At 38.8% G+C, this 27,821-nt stretch overlaps 1 protein-coding gene across 3 annotated transcripts in view; it reads right to left on the reverse strand.

Annotated features, from left to right (window-relative positions):
- Positions 1-27,821, reverse strand: part of ACYP2 (acylphosphatase 2) — a 161,674-nt gene that overhangs the window by 119,116 nt on the left and 14,737 nt on the right. The gene's annotated exons all lie outside the window — the stretch shown is intronic.

Consider the following 27,821-nt stretch of genomic DNA (forward strand, 5'->3'; position numbering starts at 1 on the left):
GGGATCAAGCCCCGCATCGGGCTCCCTGCTCCGCAGAAAGCCTGCTTCTCCCTCTCCCACTGCTTGTGTTCCCTTCCTAGCTGTGTCTCTGTGTCAAATAAATAAAAATCTTCTAAAAAAATAGTTTTTGATAAAATATAACTGTATTTGGGGGTAAAAGTTTGCCAACTGTATATAACTGACAATCAAATATCATTAAGTATCACCAAATTATAAAAAGACAAAAACTGGAGCCAGATTCCTCCCTAGGGGCTTCTTAGGAGGATGAAGAACAGCTGTACCCCCTCCCAGGCTTTAAAAGAAAAAGGGGTGCCTGGGGGGTCTCAGTCGGTTGAGCGACTCTTTATTCTGGCTCGGATCATGATACCAGTGTCGGGAGACGGAGGTCACAATGGACTCTGTCCTCAGGGTGGAGTCTCCTTGAGATTCTCTCTCTCCCTCTCCCACTGCCTCTGCCCCTTCCCCTGCCGCACACTCTCTCGGATGTGCACTCTCTCTCTAAAACGAATAAATCTTTAAAAAAAAGAAAAAAGAAAAAAGAAAAGGAGAAGGGAGGCAAGTTACAGGGACCTGCAAGGATAGCCTCCCAAGGGCTCACAAGTATATTCTTGGGGAACAGACTACTCACCTAATAGTGAACACGGAGATCTCAGAATATAAGAACTGACTTCTGCTTCATTTAACCCAAAGTCAGACACAGACACATTGGGGAATGAGGAAAGCTAAGTGTGGTATAAGCAGTGTAACAGAGTTACCTCTTCATCTATCATAGAACATCAATAGAGATATATATACTTTATACTTGAAGTATACTTTAAGGATATTACTTAGAAATTCAAAGGAACACCCAAAGAAATCATTAAAACAATTGTTGAGGAGTAGGATGGGATGGTTTGAAGAGGGGAGGCTGCTGTTTGTTATTTTTAGCACTATTTCACTTTTAAAACAAGGGCAGTTCTTTTATTTAAAAACAAAATTAACTTATAAAAACACAAGGCAGTAGTTTTCCTTAGCAGGAAAAAAAAAAACTATTAATTTTTGTGGGCCTTTCCTGTGAGCTGTTTGTCAAAAATGTCTAGAGTAACACAGAGCTGGTAGACTATAGCTAGTTTGAAGTCAAATTCCTAGAGGTTGAAGACTGTCTAGTAATTTTTCTGATATAAGGGCCAGATTAAAGTATGTGTTTATGTCAGTGATGCCCATATTTTAGAAATGGTCAAATGTCTGCCTTCGGCTCAGGTCGTGATCGTGGGGTCCTGGGATCGAGTCCCGCATCGGGCTCCTTGCTCGGTGGGGAGCCTGCTTCTCCCTCTCCCTGCCGCTCCCCCTGCGTGTGCGCATGCTCGCTTGCACTCTGTCAAATTAATAGGAAAGAGAGAGAGAAAGAGAAAAAGAAAGAAATGGAAGGTTGGGGGGAGAAGGGAAAGGCTCTCATGGGCATGACCGCAAATTTACAGAAACCAGTAAGAGCCAGGCAGACCCAACAAGTCGAGAAGAATACCATAGAAGGACTGAAGAACTCAAGAACACAGTGATCATTTGGCCTTAGTACAAATGATGCCACACACATTGGCTGGCCCTGGAACAGTCATTGCTGAAATTACAGACTGGAGTTGTCCAGAAAAGGCTAACATCTGCCCAACAGCTTCCAACTGGGGTGGGGGTGGGGGTGGGGGGAGAGAGGTAAAAGGATGAATGTAATACACTTTAGTAGTTTACAAAGAAGAGCATCTAAAATTGTTTAGGTAAACAAAACAAAACAAAAAAAACCAAAAAGCAAAAACCACAAACCACACCACCTCTAACATTCCTAATTGGCCCCTTCAGCAGCAAAATCAAGTTTTACAAATCCCAACAGGTTTAAAGGGATGGAAACTGGTGCCAAAAATAAAGTTTTGGATCATCACACCCGTGTTTCACCTTGGTTGCCCATTTCATATGCCGTTTAATTGAATGCGTGGGATACAAATTTTGCCTTTGTCATCCTTAGATCTCCAGAAAACTGCAGTACTTCAAATTTCATTTCCAATGGTTACAGATACAGCCAGACTACAACTAATGTATTATCTCTAATAATCATCCTCTCCAGTACTGGTGTCTTATCATCCATGTTACCTTTTCTCAACAGATGTTTTATATTCATTTTCACAGTTCTTCTTTATTAAATGGAATTTCTTACTTTAATTCAGTGATTACCATATATATTTTTTTAAATAACTCTGCAGATATATAATAACTGATTCTATTACACCTCTCTAAATATTATCCTAGTAATGTGTGTGAAGTTATATTTTTAACACTTCCCTTGGTAATATCCCATTACTTTTGACAGTCCCTAATTGACCATTTGTGTTGCTTTTTTCCTTTACTGAATATTTTGATGTAGCAGATTCGACACAGAGGTTTTGTCTGGAGCATGTTTGGATAGAGCCAACAGCAAAGTGGACAGTTTTGAGAGGTCTATACCAAAATATAAAAACACTTTATTATAAATTACAATAATACTAGGGGTGGGGAAATGGGATGGCATGAGGCTCTGGGATGGCACAGAGATGAGGAGGAGAGTTTCTGGTTTGCATATAATATGGTAAATTTTTTTTAATTGGCTTGCAGGGCACCTGGGTGGCACAGTTGGTTAAGTGTCCAACTCTTGGTTTCGGCTCAAGTTGTGATCTCAGGGCTGTGAGATTGAGCCCAGCGTTGAGCTCCATGCTCAGTGCAGAGTCTGCTTAAGACTCTCTCTCCTTCTGCCTGTCCCACCCCCCCCCACACACACACTCTCTCTCTCTAAAATAAATAAATCTTAAAACAAAACAAAAAAAAACTGGCTTGTTATTTAGAACTTAACAAAATATTCCAGACTCAAAACAACTACATCCGTACAGAATGACAACAGACCATTAGCCATTACTCTCTTTAGGTATCTCCCATGCAACTCCCTCTCACAGGCTTCCTCATGACAGTCTGAAGTACTGGACATAAAATTACAGGCATCACAACATTTATACTTCAAATACTTCACTATACAGCTCTAAAAAACAAAGTCCTTTCCTACATAACCATGATGTTACTATCATACCTAACAAATTTAACATGAATTCCTTAAGGTTCTTTAGTTCCCAGGCCATACTCAAATGTCCCCCAACAGTCCCTCAAGTATCTTTCACAGCTGGTCTAACCAAACCCAGAAAAAAAAAAAAAAATTAGTATCTATATTTTTGACAAATCTAGAAAAATATTACAACTATGAAATCTAGAGGTAAGTGTTCATTACGCTATTCCCCCAGTTTCTATTCATTTGAAAATATTTATAATGTCTAAAGTAATTACATCATTATGTTTTTGCACATTTGTCTATATACAGCTCAATCATGTTACTGAGCCCTGTCCTGTCCAATACGGTTATCAATTACTTGAGCAATGATACAGAAATAGGTTTGTCAAATTTCTCATTGGTGAGCTGGGAGAAATAATGGATGTGTTGGATAATTGAATTATCCAGAAAAATGTTCTAATTGTAACAAGAATTGGTGAAACAAGTGGTGATACATTGGGTATATTTTAATGTTCAGCCAAAGCTGAAAGCAGAAAGACAACAGATGTAGTAATGAGGAAGGGACCTAAGCATTGCCATCTAGCTTTTGTGATGGCTACAACAAATGGAACTGGTGGAAGCATTTGGAAAAAAAAAAAGGGGGGGGGGAATCCTTTATCAAGAGGGGCCACTGCCCTTCCCTGCCTGCGAGTTCTGTCAGCTTCACATTACCAGGGATACTGGGATGGTCAAAGTCCAACTAAGAAATGGAACAAAGGGGTGGTATGAAAGGCGGGAGTACAAAAGCCAAACTGCTGTAAAAATCTTCATGGGTCTGTGGTTCTGGGAACACTTCAAGATGAGAAACAAGGCAGCCTACCTACCTTGCTAGTGAGAAGGTGAGTACTAGTCAGGCATCTAATTCAGGTCCTTGGTCTGGCCCACAATCAGATTCCCTAGTTCTGTGTTTGGCAGATTTCACAAGGATAGAAGGGTCAGCCAAACTGGAGATGCGGACATGTTTGAGCAATAATAAAATATCGCAGTATCAGAATGAATGTCACCTCAGCCTATAGGAAGTGACAAGGGAAGCAGGAGGGTCTCAGTTTCTGAGAAGGGTGAAGTCCTTTACACAGCTCCCAAGACGCTTTGGGGTCAAATCCTCATCTTGCTTCATCCTGTGTACATATTCTCTGTTCATTTGTCCATCTCTCCTCGAGTCTTTGAGGGCAGAGACTACATTACTCGTCTCTGTATCCACAGCTCCATCACTCTACCTGATTGATATACAGTAGATACTTCATGGAATGAATGTTTACCTACAGGAAACAGGCAATCATCAATGCACCAGATCATGTATCCAAGATTTTACATAATGCTCTGGACGCTCTCAAGGCAATATCACAGCCATATGGAAAAGACGCTCTTTTGTCTCCTTGGCTAGCTGACTAGACAGCGTGCCGATCATTGAGGCTGCACCCTCATAAACACAACGAGGCACCACTGGTTAAGGCTTCAATTTTGCTATGTAACTGTCTGAACTAAAATGCACGGCAGCAAACTTTAGAATAGAGTTCACACTAGTGCGTTTTGGTGTAGTAAGGCACTGTATTTTCTTCAGTAAGTTAGGCTGGGTGGTTCTGACTCAAAACTCTTATAATGGTTCCAGGGATTTTGGGAAAGCTAATCTGCAAATGGCCATTAACTGTCAATAAATATCCCTCTCCCTAAGGTCAAAGGTGCATTGGCTTTCCCCTGGGGTAGAATAGGGAGGGAGACTCTTTGGAAGAGTGGTTCAGAATGCTCTATTCATACCAGGACGACCACCTCCCCCCGCGCCCCCCCCCCAGCCCAAGGCACCTGTGATCAGATCAGACACAGCTTTGTAAACCATCTTATGGACAAGGCATGGTGATACTAGCCATTATTTTCAAGTGCAGTTTCCTTCTGCCTCAAGTTCTAGAGGACTTCTGTTATCTCCAAAGAATAAGAGAAAGAAGACAGGGAAAGACAGAGAATGTGTGTGTGTTATGCTAGATTACTTCTCAGGTTCCTTCTAGATTTAATATTTTAAGATGATTGCCTTTAAAGTACTACCTAACAGCTTGGGAATTTGTGACTGGCAGTATGCAAAACATACTCATGATTGCAGGAAGGCAGAGCACCATAAAGGGAGATACAAAACCCACAAGATAAATGCGAGTGTAATAAGACGTAAATCTCGAACCATTAGAAAAGTAGTATTACTTAACCCACCTAATCTACACAGTGTCTTCAAGATGGTGATGGGGGAAAAAAAGGCTTTTTGCCGCAAGGAGGATCTCAAAAGGATAGACATATAGTCCCCAATGCCCCTAGTTGCCATTTATATGAATTTATCTTAACTTTTTAATCCACTTGTATTTTCAGTTTAGATTGCTCCTTTGCCAAATCTCTTCCTCATATTTCCTGCAGTGTTCTCTCAGGCCTACTGCCAAGGCCACCCAATGCAATCCAACAAGTGTTTCTGCCTCCAGTCTTTGCCATTTCAATTCATCCTGCACAATTTCCTTAATGACTTTTTCTAAATCTTCATGATTGGGTCATTCACACACACCCCGCCCCCCACCAAAGCCTTCTTCAATAGCTCCTTGGTACACAAGGAATTCAAGTCAAAACTCAGAAGCCTGGCAGTTAAATCCTTACCAATCAGGCTCCAGCTCACCTTCATAATGTCCCCAAAACAAGAAGTCTAAACTCTGTGTGGCCTGAACTATTCCTCTGTTCCCACGTGCACCAAAGGTTCACTCCAGGAAGCTATACCTTGGCCCATGCCACCTCGTCTTTTGTGGAGTCCCCTTCTTTCATTCTCCTCTAAATAGGCCAGTTCTACCCACCCCCAGACCCCAGACTCCATAGTGTTAACCTCCTCAGCCAATAGCTATCCTTTGGTTTTCTGAGGTTCAACCACTCTTCTTTACCATTTGACAGAATGTTCCCTATATTGGTAATTAACTTTCACAGGCATAGGTTTTATTTCCTCAGGCAGATTGTAATCTCCAAAGTCAAGGACTTTAGCTTTTTTTTTTTTAATTTCCTTAAGTGCCCAGTGCAAAACTTCACATGGCAGGTGCTCAATAAATATGGAGCAATGACTGATTCCCAACACTTGTGAACCACTTCTGTTTGGCTGAAATTATTTTGCCTACAAACACCAAACTTCAGAATTGTCTCTCTAGCTTTAACATGCCATGAATGAATGAGTTTCCTCAATTAAAAAAAAGTAATGCAATCCACAAGTGTGTCTGTTGTTTAGTATAGAGGGTCTCAGAGACAGATTCTGGCCAACAATGCCCTCTTGTAGCATTTAACAAGGGTGAGTCACAGACAGCATTATATTCTAGAAATCGCCTCTTCACACTGTGACTGATAAGGGAAAACTCAATGATTTTAGGCATACCAAATCAAAAGTATATCTTGATAAATCATAGATGACTCCCATATGTGGGCATGAGTATAGTCAATATCCTAGTCAACATCCTCCCTACTCAAAATTTAATCCATGGACACGAAAAATGCACATCAGCTGGGAGCTTGTTAGAAATACAGAGTAATAGGCTCCACCTCAAACTGATTCAGTAAGAATTCTGCCTTTTAACAAAATCCCAAGGTGATTTTAAAAGCACTTGAGAAGGCTTAAATGAGCACAGCATCAATGAGTATGGAGTTTTCTCATCTTTTCAAAATAGCTTAGACCAGGGGCTCACACACACTGCCGGACCCTACCCCCAGGGTTTCTGTTTCAGTAGGTCTTAGGTGGGACCCAAGAATAGGCATTTCTAACAAACTTCCAGGTGATGCCAATGTTAATGCTGCTGGTCCAGGGACCACAACCACTGAGTTGTGCCATCCAAAAATAACATGCTGCCTATTCTGGAAATTTTGCTTCAAGTGTACTCCCAGCAGAAAGAGAATACCGAGCTAGTTAACAGGGAAGACAAAAAGAAGCGGCAGCAAAATATTTCTTTTTTGTTTACAGGAAGGTAGTTGTTAACACGCCTTTGTACACAATGGGGTAAAAACAGCTGAAGAAGTTACTATAGCAACAGCTGTGTTCTCCACAAAGTCTTTCTCCACCAACAAAAGGAATCCCACCTTACCTCAATTCTATTTCAACATTGAGACTTATCAGAAACAAAAACCAAGGAAACATCCCACTCATTAAACACTAGGAGATAACATTACAGATTTAAGATGGATTTGAAAATGACTGAGGCCTGGATTTGGATTCTTTGGGCAAGAAATGAAACAAAAATTTAAGTTTTTATCAATATGGCTCTAAAGCAAGAAAAGGAGACTTGAGAAGTGTTTAAAAATGCTTACAAATTTTTAATGTCTTTTTAAAAAGAATCCCAAATACCTTTTAAACAAAGACCCTCAAAATTATAAATAGAACAAACACATATAAACCAAAGAGCTCCACCTAGAGTTTGAAAGCAGGTTCTCATTACTTAAACACACAAATGACAAAGCACTATTTATCCGTATCTTATCTACACACTACTTTTCATTGATGTGGAAAAAATATTTTTACAACACCTTTATAAAAAGGGTAACTTTCTCAAGTGTGAAGTAATGTTAACTAAGAGGAGAAAGTAATTTTTTATAATCCTGTCTGTAACCTATTTTTCCCTCTAATAATTTGGCAGTTTTGTCACTGTGAATGATTTTAAAAACCAGTCTCTTAGAGCAATTTATTAAAAAGTGGGGATAGTGTTCATCACAGCACAGAGAAGACAGCTTAAAAAATTGACTCTGGGGACACCTGGGGGGCTCAGTCTGTTAAGCATCTGACTCTTGATTTTGGCTCAGTTCATGATCTCACGGTTCTAAGATCCAGCCACGTGTTGGGCTGCCCAATGTGTGTGGAGCTTAAGATTCTCTCTCTCCCTCTCCTTCTGCCCCTCCCCACCCTTGGGCACACATCCTCTCTAAGAAAGAAAAGAAAAGAGAGAGAAAGGGGGGAGAGAGGGAGAAAGGAAGAGAGAGGAAGAGAGAGGGAGAAAGGAAGAGGGAGGGAGAAAGGAAGAGGGAGGGAGAAAGGAAGAGGGAGGGAGAAAGGAAGAGGGAGGGAGAAAGGAAGAGGGAGGGAGAAAGGAAGGGAGAGAAAGGAAGAAAATGACTCTCACCTGAACTTGCTGTAGGACCTTGAGCAAGAGGACTTCGAGCCCTGAGTTTTCTCATCAATAGAGGTTCCACAAGATTAGTTCTCAGCCCTGGCTGCACATTGGAATCCCCGGGGAGCAAGAGAGATGAATTGGTGTCTGGTTCCCACCCCCAAAGATTTTTATTTAATCGCTCTGATGTGGGGCCCAACCTCACGGACATCAAAAAAAGCTGCACAGGTGATTCTGCCATGCAGACTGGTTGCCTCAGACCAGATGATCTCGCTCATCCCTTCAGGTATCTGCTGCTCTAGGTAGTGGTTCTCAAGCGTTAGGTGCTTCAGAGTCACCTCAGGGCTTGTTCCAACAGACTGCTGGACCCGCCCCAGGGATTCTGATTCAGTAGCAGCCCAGGAATTGCCATTTCTAACCAGCGGCCACGTAATGCTGATGCTAGGGGCCAGAGTCATACTTTGAGGATGACTGTTCTAGATAAGGACCTCAAAATGACATTCTCCAAATTCCCCAAATTATTCTTACTCTACCCTAACAAACCACAGTTAGACATTGTTAATTAGCCTCCCGGACGCCAGTTGCTCTCGCACCAGTTCCTACATCACGTTACCATCACATTTAATAGCTAACCCACAAATCCTATTGTCACTCCCTTGCCTGACACTCTCCAGTGACTCCCCAGTGCTAATACAGGGAGAGGACAAATTAACGTGACACTCAGAGCTTTTCAGTTTGACCCAAACTACTTTTCTAGCCTCAATTTCTGCTAGTCCCTGTCCTCTGCCTTGCTCCAGTCACTTGTCCCCAAACATACAAAGGAGGCTCTTTTGGATCAGTGCCTTTGTACTGAAGATTCCTTTCTCCTGGGATGTCCTTCTCCCTTCTTTTCCTGATCTACATGTCACCATGCAGTGTGCCAGGTAGTGTGTGAGGCATTGGGAATTCAAGGAAGAACAGGACAATCCCTTCCTGTAATGAATCTCCAGGCGTGTAATGGACATTGTTGAACAGTGAACCCAACACATCTTAATTATCCCTTCTCTCATGGCATTGTCTGTGTATATATATTTTTTTACTTTCTGTATGTTTTGACATCTTAAAAAACCTTCTGGCTGCAGGTGCGGAAAGTGGAGAATGCCTCTCCTAGGGACTAACCAGTTCTTAGAGATAGCAGAGTTCAGCCTTGAGTACACCTCTAATATGCAAACAAACCAATCCAGAGCCCTACAACCTCCTCTATCATACCCGTGCATCCCAGGAGGCAATATTCCTCTCCCTAAATATCCCAGGGCCAGGTACCAGGCAACTAAAACCCAAAGCCCTCTGGAATTCTTCAAACTACCCAGTCCTCCACTGTTCACCATGCCCTGTCTTGCCCTTCCCTCGGAAACCCTAATACAGGCTCTGGCCTATCCTTCCCTTTGTTCCCTCCTGACCATGCTGGTGTTTTCCCCTGTGACCCTCTGTCTTTAGGAGCTGAAGTATAATAAAGCTGAAGTATCTGAAGCTGCTCTGTCTCTTCTTGTGGCCGCACCAGACTGACCATCTCATAGAAAAACACAAAACCCTTACCTTCTATATCATGTGCTGGAGAAGCTGATCACAGCTACAGTAGGTCAGTGGCACCAACAAGAAAGTGTGCTGCAGGCTTCTGGAAAAGATTGCTTCCAAGACAAAAAAAGAATAGACCCAGAGCCATCCCTTCCTTCAGCCTTGAATGTAGGTGAGGCTAGAAGATGGGGTGGTCATTTTATAACCACGAGGGAAAAAGCAAGAGAATCCTTCACACCAAACACCTGACACGGATAATAAGACAACTACCTCCCACGTCCCTGACCTCCAGCCTCCTTTATCTCTGCGAAGAACCAACCCTGTCTGTTTGAACCACTTGTTTATCAGGTTTCCTGTTAACTTACAGCTGAAAGCTTTCTCTTGGGGAGGAGGTGTGGACAGGAAGCAAGCAATTCTTCCTAACAGCTGTAGAAGCAGAGCATGCGCAGAGAGGGTCTAACAGGGTGGGTGGGGAATCATCAGAGAGGTTTGGAGATAAAAATTTCAGGCAGAGGGCGCCTGGGTGGCTCAGTTGGTTAAGCGACTGCCTTCGGCTCAGGTCATGATCCTGGAGTCCCGAGATCGAGTCCCGCATCGGGCTCCCTGCTCAGCGGGGAGTCTGCTTCTCCCTCTGCCCTCTTCCCTCTCGTGCTCTCTGTCTCTCATTCTCTCTCTCAAATAAATAAATAAAATCTTTAAAAAAATAAAAAAAAATTTCAGGCAGAGTAGCTTCTGCAAGAGTCCTAAGGGTGCAAGAGCATGGTGTGGCGAAAGGATTAAAAGTCAGTGAGAAGAACAGTGGCACAAGAGCCCAGAAGGGAGGCACGGCCTGGACAGCTCCCCAAGGCAGGAGGGGCACCCTAGCACCATGCACTCCCCCTCCCCCGAGCTCCATTCCCAGGTCCCACCCTGTGCTGAATCCACCTGTTTGCCTCTTTTTCCCCAGTTAGACTGGACTTGTCACAATACCTTCAATCATCTTTGTACCCCCAGCACCTAGCAGAGGGACATGGAAAGACACATACTAAATATCTGCTGGAGAAAACATTATCATGATAGAATATTTTAACTATTTAAAATTATCCCCCAAAGTCATAATCCAATAAGGGACCTGATGGATTACTATATTTGACGCCCTGCTCTGCAAGTAAGTCCCACCACACATGCAGGTATGCCTTCTTCACATGATTGACTGAGATGCCTGTTTCAATAGGACCTTAATAGGATTAAAATATTAGGTGAACTCTGATAAGCCTAACAGCTCTATAATTTCCTAATTTTGAGTATTTTCTAAAATCACTAGGATCTTGACTTTAATACCTCAGCAAAAGAGAAACAGAAGCAGAAATAGTTCCATTATGAATCAAAATAGTATCTATTTGTTTGTTTGTATTTATTTTTTTAAAGATTTTATGCAGACTCCCTGCTGAGCAGCGACCCTCCCCCCCATACAGGGTTCAATCCCAGGACCCCAAGATCATGACCTCAGCAGAAGGCAGACGCCCAATGCCCAACCTACTGAGCCACCCAAGCACCCCTGTATTTATTTTTAAACAGTGAGTTTATGGATGACTTTATTTCATTTCCATTTCTTAATTTTTATAATTGCCCTGATTCACTTAAATTAGCTAAATCTATACAACTGTTTACTTACAAAAGTACATAGAACAAAACTTCCTCATTCATGAGTCCTTAGTTTATTCAGTATTTATCTGAAAAATACTTAATAATTTTTATAATTAAAAGTGAACCACCAACTTACATTTAAAATGCACATAGCCTTTGACTCATGTCTAGGAATCAATACTTCAAAACTATAAGGGATATAGTGACAAGCACATAATGTCAATGTTGTGGTGGGGGAAGGTAGCAGAGAACAGGATGTTACTGGTTAGAATTGCTGGCATAGGATGATAATAAAAAGTGAATGGATTTTAGTTGGTTTTCTCATTTTCAGGTTCCCTACACACATGCACCCTCATTGCCTGTACCAGGCAGATGCTCCCACTGCCCTGCCTGGTGCACAGTTGCTTGTCCCTGCCCCGCCACACCCCCAGACTCAACACACGGCAGCCTCCTCTACACCATGCAGCTCTCAGCTCGGATGTCAGCTCCACGGAAACCTCTTCTTTGGCCATCCCATCTGAAGTAGGAAAACCACCACTACTCCCTTCACAGCATTTACTACTATCTGAAAATATCTAGTTTATTTATTATTTGTTTATTGTGTGTCTCCCCACACAAGAAATGGAACATCATCTCTGGCACACACTGCTGAATCCCAGCACCTGGAATTTACCTGGCCAAATAAATAATTATAGAATAAATGAAAAAGAAATACATATATAAATATGGATGCTCACTGCAACAAGATTCATAGTAGCAAAAAATTACAACAATATGAATGTCCAGTAATAGATGAATGATTAAATTATGATTGATCCATACAGTGGAATACTCTGCAAGGATTTAAAAGAATATTTACTGCCATGAAAAGATACCCATGGTACTGTAACAGTGTTGGATGCTGACAGATGGCAGCTACGCTTGTGCTGGGCATAGCATAAGCTATAGACCTGTCAAATCACTACGATGTGCACCTGAAACTAATGTAACATTGTATGTCAACTGTACTTCAGTTTTTAAAAGAAGATATCCACAATACACAGTACTGTGAAATGTTTACAAGTGACAGAACAATATGTATAGCATGATGCCATCTTTGTAAATGATAACGAGATAAATGTAACCATATGGGTATATATAGTTGTGGGTTTTTTATAATAACAGGATTATACCATATGTATTTTTAACATATACACATGTTGTTATACCCATAAGTAAAAATGTGTAAGACTATGATCTTAGAAAGACAGGCAAGGCCTACATCTTTTAGCCCATATAATTCTATAGCATTTGAATTTTTGGAACAACCATGTAAACCTTCTGCAAATTAAAAAAAAAACAAAAACACATTTATTTTGTAGTGGGTAGAATGAAATAGGTTTCAAGCTGCTGAAAAATTGAGGTATCTTTTTAAAAAATATTTTATGCTTACATTTTCATATGTAAGTTAACTTTAAAATATATAATAATAAATACTTTAAAAGTGTATTTATTTATTTATATTTTTAAAAGTAATTAATCTCACAACTGCCAAAACTTGGAAACAACCAAGATGTCTTTCAACAACTAAATGGATAAATTTACTGTGGTACATCCATACAGTGGAGTACTATTGAGCTATAAAAAGAAATGAGCCAAACCCATAAAAAGAGTGAACCCTAAGGTAAACTGTGGGCCTTGTGTGGTTACAATGTGTCAATGCAGGTTCATCCTTGGTTAAAAAAAACAAAAAGGTGCCATTTTGGTGAGTGATACTGATAATTGGAGAAGTTCTGCATGTGTGGGGGAAGGCATATAAAGGATATCATTAGGCCTTCTTCTCAGTTTTATTATAAACCTAAAACTTCTCTAAAAAAGCAGTCTTAAAAAAAGCTTTAAAAAGTCACTGTTTCTGTAACTTTTAAAATTCAATGTATACAATTACCATCTAACCAAAATCTGTTTTTTGAAATAAATTCCAAAACCACACACACACACACACACACACACACACACACACACAGAAGGAAGGAACTCACAATCCATGAAGAGACATGGAGGAATCTTAAAGGCATATTTCTAAGTGAAAGAAGCCCATCTGAAAAGGCTGAATACTATAGGATTCCAACTATATGACATTATGGAAAAAGTGAAACTATGGAAACAGTAAAAACATGACTGGTTGGCAGGAGCTAGGGAGAGGGAGGAAAGAATAAATAGGTAGAACATGGGATTTTTAGGGCAGTAGAACTATTCTGTATGATACTATAATGGTGGATATGTGTCATTATAATTTGTCAAAACCCACAAAATATACAACACAAAGAAGGAACTCCAATGTAAACTATGGGCTTTAGTTAATAGCAGTGTATCAATATTGGCTCATCGATTGTAACAAATGTGCTGCACTAATGTATGATGTTCATAATATAAAAGAAACGGGCAGTGGGGTTAGGGTGAGGGCAGACGTGAGGGGTTGGATGGGAACTCTACTTTTTGTACTTAATTTTTCTGTAATCCTAAAACTTCTCTTAAAAATAAAATCTATTAATTTTTAAAAAAGTAATTAGTGCTGCATTATGCATTTCTTAAATATGATTATCTCACTAAATTCACATATCTAAAATGTGAACTTTAAAGCAAAAACCATGAATTTAAGTAGTTTTAATAAAGATGTTGTATTTCAAAGGAAAATAAATGAGGTCTAAAACCTGATGTTTTAGACTCCACTGTAAATATTTTTTATGATTCTAATTTCCCATTGGAATGATTTATACATCAGGTCACACTAAAATTTTTTCCAAAATTACACCTCCTCAATGAATTTTTGTCTTAAAAAATGTCCAAGTCTTCTGTATTTCAATAGAACATCCAATGGAAAACATACACACACACCCCCACACTCATACAGAACATCCAAAGGAATTTTCTTAATAATCCCATGTACTGGTATAAGAAACACTGATGAATAAGGCATAAAAATATTAGCTAAATGCTTTGAGATTCTCAGATGAAAAAGTTAGGAAAACTAGCAATTCCAATTACATAGAAATTCATGCCACGAATGGTCTGCCAGAGAAAAGTCATTTTTAAAAATTTTAAATAACTTTGAATCTGACACTACCTAATTGTTTACAAAATCCATTGCTTCATTCCAATCCACTACTGAAACAACTAGAATTTCAAAACAATGGCATTTTCATAGTTAAAGCACAAGGCTGTTAAAATTCACATCTCACACAAATGCTAAGTATCTGTGGAAGAGATAAACACAAGGAGTGTGAGATGGCAGGGCTGGGAGACCGATGCGGGGCTCGATCCCAGGACCCTGGGATCATGACCTGAGCCGAAGGCAGACGCTTAACGACTGAGCCACCCAGGCGCCCCCTCTTGGGTTCTCTTCTATGAACACATTTTAAGTCCCTGTTTATTATCAGCTCTATAGAGAACCACAGAATCTTAGTTGGACAGGACCTAGGAGGTCACCTACACTAACTTACCATCCAATGAGTTAGATCTTCTACAACTCCCTTGACTTGTCTGATATCTACAGAACGGGTTGGCAAACTCTTTCTGTAAATGGACAGATAGTAAATATTTGAGGCTTTGTGGTCATCTGGATTCCGTTTCAATTGTTAACTCTGCCAAGGTAACAAAAGCACAGCGGACAAAACACGAATGAATGGGCGTGGCTGTGCTCCCATAAACCTTTATTTACAAAACAGGCAGTGGGCCAAATCTGGCCGGAAGGCTACAGTATGCTGATCCCTCCTGTAGACCTCTTCTAGTCTTGGCTAAAATTCCATTAGATATATTAGATGCCTTTATGGGGAAATTCTTTGTCAAGGTTGAACTGAAATAAACAAATTCACCCATTGCTATACCCAAAATTATCACCTTCTGGAACAAGAGAGAACATTTATCTTTACCCATGTATCAGCCCTTCAAATACTTGAAGGAAACGATCATGATTCCCTCAAGTATTCTTTTCTCCAGTCTAAATATCCTCAATGCCTTCAAGCATATTCTGTATTGTGACATAGTTCTCCAGACCACATAACTGTTTGATCACTGTCTACAGTACATACCCCAGCCCATCAATGATGCTTTCAAGTGCAGAGTACAGATACAGGACATATGGTTTTAAAAATATGTACCAATCAAGATGTAATTTTAATTTTAGAATTTGGCTCGATGTCTCCAAATGCAAATGTTTTTAGTTTTTGTGTTTTGAGGGTTTGTTTGTTTTTTTTACAGAATTACCATCTAAGAAAAATATTTTTTGTATAGATTTGTATAGATGTCAAAAGGTTATGCCCAGAATCCTCTCTATACATTAATTTTACATGATTACCAAGAAATAGAAAATATTTTTGTTGAATTTTGGGGGGGGGGAGGAGGTTTACTAAAACAATAGACTCAAATGGTTTCTACACATCAAAAAATGTTGGCAGACCCTACCACCGCAATTGGAATTATAGAGTGCAATTTGCAGAAGAAAGCTATCAGTCATTCCTTCCGAGAAAATGAAACACAGAAGGGCAAGGAAGCACACACATCGGCAGCGTGTCCTGGGACGCGGCTGGCTCCTTTGCAGGAACAGAGCAGAGCTGCGACAGTCCTAGCCAGGCCACCTCCAAATGATGGTCCCTGTTGAATTCCACATTTCAATAACTTAGGAAGAAACCACACCCATGTGTTTAAAGACAATTTAATTCTGATTTTTGATGTCATAGCATTCTTAAGTAAGTAAAGTGTTTTTTTTTAATAACTGGAAGAAAATAAGGCCATATTTATTTAACTATAAATATACCACATTTAGTCTGACCTTACCACCTACTTCTGTAACTTCTCTCAACTGTGGCTTAATTTTTTGATAATTCAGTATTTTAAACAATATATTGCACAAAGTAGAGGCTAGAAGACTAAATTCAGGCTCCACAATCTAAATATGTTTATTTGTAATGACATCCCAATTTATCATGTTGGTTAAGCTTGATTTACATTCTCTGATGTGTGCTTCCTGCTTGCTTGTCATCACAAAAGCTCTCCCTGGAAAATCCCATCCATGTACGTAACTTCAAACACTATCCACATAGTGATGACAACCAAATTTATTTCTCCAGCCCAGTTTCTCTGCAGGGATGACCCATATATCCAAGAGCCTAGTGGCATTTCCACCTGGCCAGTCCAACTGCCACTAAAACATGTGCAAAGACGAAGCACCATGGGTCACATAACAAGAGCAAATGTTTATTTATTACTTATTCTGTGCCAGGCTCTGTGCTAAGTGCTTTATGTGGATTTTCTCATTTAATCTTCACAGTGCAATTAAATGTGGCATGTTTATCTCCTTTTACCCGAAACCCCATTAAAACGATAGCATCAAGATACAAAAAAATGTAGCAGACATCATTCATGGCTTACGTACTACCCACTGCCCTCCCCTTCTTGCTGGCCAAGAGAACACCAATTTTGTTCAGGCAATCGATATGCCAAACCAATTTCCCAGTCTTTTTTGTAGCAAGGAGTATTTATATGACCATATGCGAGGCAATGAAACACTCGCAGATGTCTGTTTGGGCAAGTTCAGGGAAAGCAACACAACCATTACCCCTTCCTGCCTTCTTCAGGCCTTAATTATGGATATTCTGTGTAGCTGCACTTCCCCTTTTTTGACCACGAAGGAAAGGCTGAGAGAATCACAAAGACATTGACCCTGATACCACTGAGCTACTGAGCCAAGGCCAGTAACTATCTACCCCCAGACTTCTTATTATTGAGAAAAATGAACCCCTGTTTGTTTTATCTACTCTAAGTCTGGTTTTCTATTAACCTGCAGCTGAAAATAGTTCCAGCTGATACGGAAGTATAACCTGAGCAAGAGATTTCAATAAATTCAAAGGAAAGCAGATGTAGGATAAGTAACTACACAGAAAAACAAAAGATGCTTCAGCCTAAGTGCCCGCAGAACCAAAAACAATGAGCAGCAAGTCAGCTTAGCTCCTGACTCCACCACAGAAGACTCTGGATCTGGAGGCACCAGGAAAAACAAAAGACAAGACCTACAGATTTAACATTTTGGAGGTTTGCCAACAAAAAGGCCATCTCTCCCTGAGTCTCCACCATTCCTCCAGCCAACAGTTTATAATTACATGTTGGAAAATTTCCTTAAAAGTCTGTTTATTCTTGGCTGTCTGTTCATATTGATGAGGAAGTTACTGAAAATATGATTGTAAGGAAAGTATTACAAGCAGAGAAAACAAGGAAACAAAAAACAAGGAAAGGCAAAGAAGGGTGAAGGAAAAAAGAAGGAACTTAGAGGAAACAAACAATGCAAAAAGCAGAAGATAACAAAACAGACACACACACACGCACACACACACACACACACACAATACCCTCAGGGAGATCTGAAGAAAACAAGAACAGGGTGCTATGAAGCAGAAACAAAACATCACAACAGAAACAAAATTAATCGGAAAGTTGGAAGACAAAAGTGAGACAATTTCCAGATAACAAAGTTTGGAAATGAGGTGAGAAAAAAATGAAAATTAGAGGATTAGGTCAGCACACAAGTTTCAGAAGAGGAGAACCAAGGGGACAACAGGTGAGAAATCATTAGAGACAATTCTCCTCCTCTGAGAGGCCAGCACTGAAAGTGAAATGAAAACAAGAATGGAGGCAGATGATTGTGAAACACAGAAAAAGCGGGATACAATGAATATCTAAAAAGCTTTCTGAGAAGAATAAACATATAATTTCCACTCCTTTGTAGGAGAATGCCATCAAATCTCTCGACAGCAGCACGAGAAGTCATAGAGCTATGCCTTCAAAATTCTGAGTGGGCGATGATTTGTGGGCATAGCATTTCTTTTTAAAGATTTATTTATTTATTTGGAAGACAGAGAGAGAGCACGCGCACAAGCAGGGGGAGGCGCAGAGGGAGAGGGAGAGAGAGAGTCTCCAGCAGACTCCCTGCTGAGTGTGAAGCCCAGCACGGGCTCGATCTCACAACCCTGAGATCATGACCTGAGTGGAAATCAAGACTTGGCGCTTAAACGATGGAACACCCCCAAGCATCCCAGGGGCATAGAATTTTATAACTTGAACAATCAATCAAGTATGAGGGCAAATGAAGGCAGACAAGGGTACAAACTTTATGTCTCTCTGGTACATTTCCTGGGGAAGCTTAGGGAGAATTATGCTTCAGCAAAACAAAGGAATAAATCAAAGATGATGAAAATATGATTAAGAAAACAGGAACACATTCCACAGGAAAGGGACAGAAGGAAGCATCAGAATGACAGCAGCCCAGCAGGCAGAGACCAACCCTGGGAAGAAGACAAGCCTCAGGGAAGGTGCAACAGACCGGTGACGGGATGCACTTTGACATTTGGAGATAAATCTGCTGTGGGTTTAGAAAAATATATTGACAGGTACATAGAGTTTCTGTTAGAGAAAAATAGTAAAAGTTTTAGACTGAACAATGTGAAATTGCCACTTTGTACCTCAAAATTTTGTCAAACATGGGCAGTTTCACATTGTTCAACCTAACTTACAGGTGCATAATATGATGCAGGAAATTGGCTTTAAATACTCTAATAATGAGAAAAGCAAAAGAAAAGTTGGAGGACTATGTAGAATAAGAATGCCAGAAACTGGGATGCCTGGGTGGCTCAGTCGGTTAAGCGTCTGCCTTCTGCTCAGGTCATGATCTTAGGGTCCTGGGATCGAGTCCCGCATTGGGCTCCTTCCTTGGCAGGGAGCCTGCTTCTCCCTCTGCCTGCTCTGCCTGCCGCTTCCCCTGCTTGTGCTCTCTCTCTCTCTCTCTGACAAATAAATAAATAAAATACTAAAAAGAAAAGAAAAGAATGCCAGAAATTGTTACTGAAGCTGGGTAATAGACATGTGGGGTTCATTGTCCCATTCTCTCTATCCATGGATAGGTTTGAAAATCCCGTAATAAAAAGCAGTAAAAAAAGAAAATCATGACAACACCAAAATGTGCAAAATTTCACTAATTTTTCAGACAGCTGGAGGAAGTTCCAGTTTGCAATGCTCAGATGAAGTCCAGTTAAAGAACCGCTGGACACAGAAAAAAGTCAGTGAAAGAGCCCATCCACATGAGCACTTGACTCACAGCGGGGCAGGAAACATCGGAGATGTCTCACATCCCCACTCCATCCCTTCCCTTCTGCGCTGACTCCGCTGATTCCCCAGCTGCACTGTGCAACACAACAGTGCTCCTGAAAGCCATCACAAGTCTGTGGACCCACAATTGAATAAGACAACCATTTCTCACTGCCCATCAATTTCCTCCCAGCCCATTTCTCATTTTGTCCAAACTAGATTCCAGGCTTCATCCTTCTAGGCACACTCTTGTAAGTGCCCTCCAGCCCTGCTCTCTCACTTTTGCTCCTTGTAGATGGTAACAACCAGCCCCCGATAAACCTCACTTCGTGCCTCCTCCGCATATGTACCCAGAGAACTAAGTATCAGTGGGGAAAATCACCTAAACCGACTGACAGGCTTAATGTTATATTTATTATCGCAAACGGTAAACTGGCAATTTTACTACTGTTGCCATTTTAAATGCGGCAAAATTACTTTAAAGAGGCAAAATGTAAAACTGACAGCCGATTTCACAACAAAACAATGGGTGCTAGACACTGTAATGGTATCCACAGGGTACTGAAAAGAATAACTGTCATATGCAACAAAGACATTTTTCAGGAATGAAAGTAAAATAAAAACGTGTAGAGAGAAACAAAAACTGAGGTAACACATCACCAACAGCCCAAATGAAGGAAAATACTAAAGAACGATCTTTGGCAGAATGGAAATATTCCCACACAGAAGCCTAGAGAATTAGGAAGGGGAAAAAAAGCAACAAAAATGGCAAATACACAGAAGACCCCCCCCCAAAAAAAATATTGGCTTTTGGAAATAATTTCTTATGAGCTTTAAAATAGATTATTTAAATTAACATCTAAATAAAGAGTGAGGTAAATGGACTTAAAGGGTATTGTAGATATCACATTGTTAGGCAAGAGAATAAAGACACCAATTAATATCAAATTTTGACCAGTTATGGTTGCATGTTGTACCTCTAGGAAAATACTAGTAAAAGAAACAAAAGAATATGTAACTTCTAACCTAACAGAGAAAAAAATGGAATAATAAAAAACAGTCAATTTATTTATTTTATTTTTTACTTTTTTAATTAATTTTTTAAAAATAGGCTTCACCAAATGATACATTATATGTTTAAAAAAAAGAAGAAGAAGAAGATAGCAGGAGGGGAAGAATGAAGGGGGGAAATCGGAGGGGGAGACGAACCATGAGAGATGATGGACTCTGAAAAACAAACTGAGGGTTCTAGAGGGGAGGGGGGTGGGAGGATGGGTTAGCCTGGTGATGGGTATTAAAGAGGGCATGTTCTGCATGGAGCACTGGGTGTTATATGCAAACAATGAATCATGGAACACTACATTAAAAACTAATGATGTAATGTATGGTGATTAACATAACATAATAAAAAAAATTAGGCTTCACGCTCAACATGGGGCTTGAACTCACATCCCTAAGATCAAGAGTTGCATGCTCTATTGACTGAGCCAGCCAGGTGCCCCTATCCATAAATGTTTAACAAGACATTTACTAATGTGAAACAGTTTTTTTCCCCCTGGCCTTGAGGCCCCAAAAGACCTTTTTTTCCTGGAACCTCATAATGGGACAGTGAATGATAGGGAGAAGCTATCTCTTCAGCTCTATGTGATGTCTAGACTAACAAACTGTTGATGGGTGGCATCCTTTATTGTATAAGCCAGGTACAAATTTATAAAATAATTTTTGAAAATAGAGATGGGAGGAAATTCTCCAGTGATCTGCCTTAAATCAGCAACAGCTTTAAACGATCCTGGTATCTCAGTCAGTTATCAAACAAAAACAGTCGATTTAAATGAAGGCTAGGAAGAAGAAAAGGAAAGCAGAACTAATAAAACAAGGGGGAAAGAACATAGTAAGATATAAATTTAATTCTAAATATGAGTAATTCCAGTAAGCTTAAATGGGTAAATACCTTAATTTAAAAACAAAGGTTATGTGACTGCATAAAGAAACAAAACCCAACGATATGCTGCTTGCAAGGGACACATAAAACATAATAAGATACACTTGGAACTAATATAACATTGTCCATCAACTACTTCAATAAAAACAAACAAAACCACACAATGAGAAAGAAACATTGAAAATGATACAATGAAAAAAAGATATTCTATAGGAACACAGAGAGAAAGTATGTATAACTGTTAATATCAAAGTAACTTTAAGGCAAAAAAACATTATTAAAGACAGAGAGGGACACTGGACATTTCAAAAAACACATACCCAGAAGACCATTGGTTATTATTCAAAGAGGAACTAAAAATGAAATTACAAACTATCCCAAAAGCAATGAAAAGAACACATTTTACCAAAATCTATGGAACAAACCAAAAGCTGTATTCAGGGTGAAATGCTTAACCAACGTCATTATTAACTTAAATAGACTAAAACTAAAGGAAACTACAATGTGTGTTGAAGACTTAGAGAAGGATCAACAAAGAACTAAAGAGGGAATTAGTAAAGATGAAGGTTGAAATTAATGAACAGAAAACCAAAAAAAAAAAAAATAAAGGCAAAATTATCAATGAATCCAAAAGCTGTCTTTTAAAATATACCAATGGATACATTCCTTCTGAACCTGATTAAGGAAAAAGGAGGAGAGAATAAAATTATATAAGATTAGGAATTTTCAAAAGATATATAACCACAGTACCAAAGAGACTTTTAAACTATAAAATCCAGAGGCACCTCAGTGGCTCAGTTAAGCATCTGACTCTTGATTTCAGCTCAAGTTCATGATCTCAGGGTCATGAGATTGAGCCCCACATCGGACTCCATGCTGGGTTCGGAGCCTGCTTAGGATTCTCTCTCCCTCTTCCTCTGCCCCTCCTCCTGCTTTTGTATGTGCTTGCGCTCTGGTTCCCTCTCTCAAATAAATAAATAAATAAATAAATAAATAAATAAATAAATAAAATATAAAATCCATAGCAAGAAATTTGAAAACCTAGAAAAACTGGATAATTTCCTAAGAAAACATAAATGGGGGCACCTGGGTGGCTCAGTCGGTTAAGTGTCTGCCTTTGGCTCAGGTAGTGATCCCAGAGGCCCAGGATTGAGTCCTGCATCAGGTTCCCTGCTTCTCAGGGAGCCTGCTTCTCCCTCTGCCTCTGCCTCTTTCTCTCTCTGTCTCTCATGAATAAAATAAAAATAAAATCTTAAAAAAAAAAAAAATGAATCTGGGAACAAGTAGAAAACTCAAACACACCAATTACAATAGACTATATTGGAAAGGTGGTTAATAGCCCAGCATTGAGAAGTTACCAGGACCAAGTGATTTCATAACTTGTTTCAGCTAACTTAATAACAGTAACTCCAATATTATTTAAGTTATTCCAGAATGAAGCAAAGGATGGAAAATGTCCTAATACATTTTATGAAGCCAGCAAAACTGATAGAGTAAAAATTTAAAAAAAGGAAACCATAATCCCACTTATAAATAGAGATGCAAAAACTCTAAATAAAATATTAGCAAGTAATATTCAGTAATGATTCAAAAGAATAACACTCTGTGACTAATTAGAGCTTAATTTGAGGAACTCAAGAGTGAAATTCAATGTGATAAAGTATATTTAACAAAAATCAACAGCAAACTCTTCTACCTGATGAAATAAAACCATTTCAAATACAATCAGTCCAAGATGCCCACTATTGCTATTATTCAACATTGCCTTGATGGGTCTGGTAAAGGAAATAAACACTGAAAAAAGGATACATTATTTTTGCTAATTACATATTTGTGTACTAACAAAATCCAATAACTATAGTTTACCAAAAAAAATTTAGTAGAATTAATGAGAACATTCAATAAGGTAACTCTGATATAAGATAAAAGTCATTAGGCTTTCCCTATTCTAGCATAAGCACACAGAAATAGAAATAGGAAAAGTATTCCATACACAATCATGAAAAAGTCAATAAAATATTGTTATGGAATGAATGTGCCCCCCATTCATATGTTGATGCCTCATCCCCAATATGATGGTATTTGGAGGTGGGGCTTTTGGGAGGTAGGTAGATCGTGAGGGCAGAGCCCTCATGAATGAGATTGGTGCCCTTGTAACAAGAGGCCAGAGAGCTAGCTAGCTTTCTGCCATATAAGGATAGAATGAGAAGTTGGTGGTCTGCAGCCTAGCAGAAGATTCTCACCAGAACCTGACCATCCTGGCATTCTAATCTCAGATTTCCAGCCTCCAGAACTGTGAGAAATAAATTTCTGTCGTTTATAAACGACCCAGTCTATGGGACTTTGTAACAGCGGCCCAAACTGACTAAGACAAAGATTTAGGAATAAAGTCAGCAAGGAAAGCACAAAATCTATATGATGATAATCATAAAAACATATTGAAGAATAAATTTAAAAATCTGAGCAAATGAAAAGAAATCCATATTTTTAGATGAGAAGATTTAATATCAATTCTCTTAATATCATAAAAGTGTGGAATCAAATAGCAAGTAAAATATGGGTTCCTAAAAGAGAAAAGGAACATTAGGTAAAAGCTGAAGAAATCTGAAAAAACTATGGACTTCAGTTAATACTAATGCATCAATACTGGTTCATTAATTGTAACATATGTATCATACCAATGTAAAATGTTAATAGAGCCAAGTGGGTGAGAAGTATATGGAAACTCTTGGTAATATCTTTACAATTTTTCCTGTAAATCTAAAACTGTTCTAAAAAATAAAGTTGTTGGGTATTTTTAAGATTTTATTTTTTTTAATATTTATTTATATTAGAGAGAGGCAGAAAGAGAGAGACAGCACAAGTGGAAGGGGCAAAGGGAGAGGGAGAGAGATTTCAAGCAGACTCCCTCCTGAATGGGGAGCACAGTGCAGGACTGGATCCCAGGACCCTTAATTCATGACACAAGCTGAAACCAAGACTTGGACACTTAACTGACTGCACCACCCAAGTGCTCTTAAGATTTATTTTTTAAGTAATCTCTACATCCAGTGTGGGGCTTGAACTCATAACCCCCAGATTAAGAGTCTCATGCTCTACCCACTGAGCCAGCCAGGCACCCCTAAAGTTTATTTTAAAAAGCATATTTGTAAGACAATCAGGGAAGTTTTTTAAAAAAAACAGATATAATTCCTTGGGGCACCTAGGTGGCTCAGTCGGTTAATCATCCAACTCTTGATTTCGGCTCAGGTCATGAGATTGAGCCCTGCGTCAAGCTCTGCACTCAGTCTGGAATCTGCTTAAGATTCTCTCTCTCTCCCTCTGCCCCTCCCCCTAAGAGTGCACTCTCTCTCTCTAAAATAAATAAATAAACCTTTAAATAAATAATTAAATAATAAAAATAAAAAACAGATATAATTCCAATTAAATGAATAGAGTATCTTAAAGTTTAAAGAGAAAATAAATGCCCAAGGAAGCAAATAAATGAATAAAAAAAATAGTGAAGGGAAATATCCTACAAAGACACTGTAATTAAATCAATATGAAGTATTAGTCTAGGAATAGATAAATAGATCTAGTAGGGGACCAGAAGAGAACCCAGGAATAAAATCCAGTTTATATGCTATGTCAATATACGATAAAATGATTTCAGTTCTATGGGGAAAGACTGATTATTTAATAGTAATGCTGGCACAACTGCTATCCAGCTGGTAAAAAATAGTCCCCAATCCCATACTATAAATAAAAAACAAATTCCAAATGGAATAAATGTGTAATATAGTAAATAAAGCATCAAAAAGTTAGAACAACACTTACAATCTGTTTCTTAACCAGAAAGAAAAGATAACCATATTTGAGTTTATAAAAATTAAAACAATCTATGTTGCAAAAGCTATCATAAATAAACAAAACTAATGAATAGGCAAAGGATAGATTTGGGGAAATACTTGCAAAAGAGATAACAGATAATGAGTTAGTAATCATTACCAATATAAAAAGAGCTCTTAAAAATTGGCAAGAGACAAACAGTCCCATAGAAAAATGAAGAAAGGATGTGAAAGGGAGTTAGTTCATGAGAACAAATCCACATAGCCACAAGCATGAAGATGCTCAAAATAACCAGTAATTAGAGAAAAGCAAATTACAGTGAAAAAATAATACATCACTCTACACCCAATCAGATAAAAGAAATTGGAGAGCAATAATACCAATTGCCCACAGGATGAAGAGGAAAAAAATGTAAATTGTTTACAGCTGTTTTGAAAAGCAGTCTGACAAATATTTTTTAAATTAATAGTACACAGACATGTCAACCACACTTCTGGGAATCCATCTCCCAAATATAAAATCACCAGTAGAATATTTATTATGGCATTGCTCTTACTGGAAAAAAAAAAGAGAAACAAAATGAATTCTCAGCAATAAGATAATAAATAATGGTACATTAATACTGTGGAATATTAAGCAGCTATTAAAAAGAATGAATTAAAGCTCTACCATTTGACTTGGATGGGTTTCCCTGGATGTATTTTTGTTTTGTTTTGTTTTCTAATTCCAGTATAATTAATACACAGTGTTCTATTCAGGTCTACACTATAGTGATTCAGCAATTCCATACATTACTTAGTGCCCATCATGGTAAGTGTACCCTTAATCCCCTTCACCTATTCCACCCATCCCCCACATACACCCCCACTCTGGTAACCATCTTTTTGTTCTCTATAGTTAAGAGTCTGCTTTTTGGTTTGTCTCTTTTTTTCTTTGTTCATTTGTTTTGTTTCTTAAATTCCACACAAGTGAAATCATATGGTATTTGTCTTTCTCTGACTAATTTCGCTTAGTATTATACTCTCTTGGTCCAACCATGTTGTTGCAAATGGCAAGATTTCATTCTTTTTTATGGCTGAGTAATATTCTGTTGTATATATATAACATCTTCTTTAACCATTCATCTATGGATGGACACTTGGGCTGCTTCCATAACGTGGCTATAGTAAATAATGCTGCGATAAACATAGGTGTGCATATATCTTTTTGAACTAGTGTTTTCATTTTCTTTGGGTAAATACCTCATAGTGGAATTACTGGATCATATGGTAGTTCTATTTTTAATTTTTTGAGGAACCTCCATACTGTTTTCCAGAGTGGCTACATCAGTTTGCATTCCCACCAACAGTGCCTGAGAGTTCCTTTTTCTCCACATACTTGCCAACAGTTGTTGTTTCTTGTGTTTTTTATTTTAGCCATTCTGACAGCTGTGAGGTGATATCTCAGTGTGGTTTTGATTTGCATCTCCCTGATGATGAGCAGTGTGGAGCATCTTTTCATGTGTCTGTTGTCTATCTGGACATCTTCTTTGGAGAAATGTCTATTCATGTCTTCTGCTCATTTTCTAATTGGATTATTTGTTTCCTGGAGATATTTTTGAATCTTAAAGTGAGATGCACAGAAGTGTGTACACCATGATCCCATTTTTAAAAAGCAAATATTGATCATAACCCAAAACTGTTTGTGCACCCAAGTGTGTGTGTGTGTGTGTGAAGGTGAATATGGAAACAAACACGGGAGGAAGCCCTCCCAGTTGCTAACATAGATTACTGGTAGTACTGGGAAGGAAGAAGGGGTGTGCAGGGGTTGAAAAGAAAAACTGGGCAGAATGTATATGATATGATTACATTTATGTGAAGGATATTAATAAAAAACCTGCTACAACATGGATTAGGATATAACATGATAGGCATGAGCATCTATCCTCCCATGCAGCCCCTATTCCTAATACTTCATAGTCATTTGGCACTTTATCATTTTTTGAACTACTTAGTTCTATACAACATAAGTCTCACAATCTTTTCTGCATTTTGGACAATCCTACTGAAAATTAGTTTTTCATTAACTGTTACCATACATTTTATGAAATTGAATTTTTAGACCCCACTTACCAAGTTGGGTTACAAGTTTTATACACAAAGTATGTACTTATACATAAAGAAATTAGAAAAAATAAGGAGTTAGTGGTTATATGTTTACTGATTGATGAATGTCTATAAAATGAAAAAACTAGTTACAGAAAAATATGCATAAAGTAGTCTATTTTGGTAAAAACAAGCAAAATCCTAACTATAAATGCTTAAATACTTTAAAGTGAAAGAGAAAGCTTCAGAAAGTCTTCACAAGGCCACAGGCCCGGGGTTCCATCAAGAGGAGGGAAGCAGAGGGGAAGGGGCAGATTACTAGCTTTGCTTTTTTACCTCTCAGCATCTTACTACTTCACTTATTACAATAAGCAAAAAAGTATTACTTTTGAAATCTGAAAACATTAAGTAATGAAAACAAAGATAAACTGCAAACAATAAAATAAATTGGGTATGACTTAGCACTTTCGTCATAAGATCTGTTA

Source organism: Phoca vitulina, unplaced genomic scaffold (assembly GCF_004348235.1).
Source record: "Phoca vitulina isolate PV1807 unplaced genomic scaffold, GSC_HSeal_1.0 scaffold12, whole genome shotgun sequence".
NCBI lineage: Eukaryota > Metazoa > Chordata > Mammalia > Carnivora > Phocidae > Phoca > Phoca vitulina.